Source organism: Amphimedon queenslandica, unplaced genomic scaffold (genome assembly GCF_000090795.2).
Source record: "Amphimedon queenslandica unplaced genomic scaffold, v1.1 AMPQUscaffold_12971, whole genome shotgun sequence".
In the NCBI taxonomy this organism is placed as follows: Eukaryota; Metazoa; Porifera; class Demospongiae; order Haplosclerida; family Niphatidae; genus Amphimedon; species Amphimedon queenslandica.
In genome coordinates, this window is record NW_003546793.1 from 461 (window position 1) to 2106 (window position 1646).

A 1646-nucleotide genomic window follows, 5' to 3' on the forward strand; every position below is an offset into this window, starting at 1 on the left:
TGCCGAATGTCGTTAGAACAGAAGAAGAGAAAGTTCTGTTGTAAAGCAAAGGACAATCCTAAGTATACTCTAATAAAAATAATGAATATAGGAATAGAAAAATTCTCTTTATACACTTGTGATGTAACTTTATATTAATTCTTAGCTTGTCATTATCACAATAATTATTTCTAATTGTTTAGCAACATTAAATTTTTACAAGCATCATTATTTCTGCTATTTCACCTTGTCTATTTCATTATTGTTTGTCCGCTCAGTTATTATTATCAAGAGTAGATTATTATTATTAATATCATTATTATTAGCTTCAAAATATGATTATGATCCAGCCACAAAAAATAAGCTCATTAGTCTGAAGTGTAAATGGAAGAGTAAACAAGTTTAAATGATTAACACACTATTATACTGCAAGGGCCTCCAACCTATGACTGACACACAGTTCACTTGCAGTTGGAGCATTATTAAACTGGTGATGGCAGAAATCACTTTACTTCTGCAAAAATTGAGTAGATTTTAAACCAGCCACCCACTACTATAATAGTGGAACCTTTATGAATAAAAGAATGATAATTATTATCAATTAAAATTAATACAAAAGTACTTTTAAAAGGAAAATTCACATTATCATGATGATGCAGATATAATTCATGATAGTCTCCTCATTCTCATGTTGTTTCTATCTCAAGCAGTTTCAGAATCAGAATCTTCAGAATCATAACTGACCAGGGAGAATGCAGAGGTAGCCATGACTGGAGCAGAGCCACTGGGAGCTGATTTAACAGCAGAAGAAGAAGAATCTACAGAAGGAGCAGCCTGTACTGGAGGAGCACTAGTGGCAGTTGAAGTATTTTTAAGGACCGAGAGAGGATTGGTACCAGACTGTGGTGGTATGGGAACAGGAATAAGAGACTGAGGATGAGCTCCTTTTACTGCATCTATCAATAATAATAATAATAATAATAATAATAATAATAATAATAATAATAGTGATAATAAGCCTCTATATAATGGACACTTTGAAAGTGTCTCTGTTATACAGAGGTGTCCTTTATGTGGAGGTTATTTTATACAGTAAGGAATGTAATTGGTACACTAGGTGCTGTCTGTTAAATGGAGGTGTACGCTATAGAGAGTGTCCATTAAGAGAGACTATACTGTACATGTATTAAGGACAGGTAGTGTGGGCCCAATGGTGTCCTTCTAATACAATTAATACGTACCAGTTTGAGAGTGGTTTATAGTGAGAGGTGGTTTCTTTACTGAAGACAAGAGAGTTGAAGAGGGAGGAGGTAAGTGAGGAGGAGGCATCAGGAGGACATCAAGCGGAGCACTGGAGGAAGAACTGACACCAACCTCTTCTTTAACAGCAACATCATCAGGAGGAGGAGGAGGAGGAGGAGAGAGTTTAGATGTCTTTAATGATACATCATCCCGACCATTAGCCTAAGGAGAGAGAGAGGGAAGACAGAGCTTAGTTAGAATGATTAATCAGTCTCTCTCCCTCCCTATCTCTGTCATTCAATCAGTAAGTGACTTACTTGTTCTGTGAATTTCCTTTTTGGCAAAATTTTATCAACACTATCATGAGGTCTAGGGAGAAGGAGAGAGAGAGAGAAGTAGGTCAAGTATATTTTCTTTCATTACGA

At 35.7% G+C, this 1646-nt stretch overlaps 1 long non-coding RNA gene across 2 annotated transcripts; it reads right to left on the minus strand.

Moving 5' to 3' along the window:
• Positions 1-507: 507 nt before the first annotated feature.
• Positions 508-1639, minus strand: LOC109585995 (uncharacterized). Of its 2 annotated transcripts, XR_002186767.1 has the most exons (4): positions 1539-1639; positions 1221-1443; positions 602-935; positions 508-547 (listed from the first exon to the last, which is right to left on the minus strand). It is a non-coding gene; the product is annotated as an uncharacterized LOC109585995 (long non-coding RNA). The 2 variants fall into 2 exon arrangements; XR_002186766.1 differs by lacking the exon at positions 508-547 and having other exon boundaries at positions 581-935.
• Between the last annotated feature and the right edge of the window lie 7 nt (positions 1640-1646).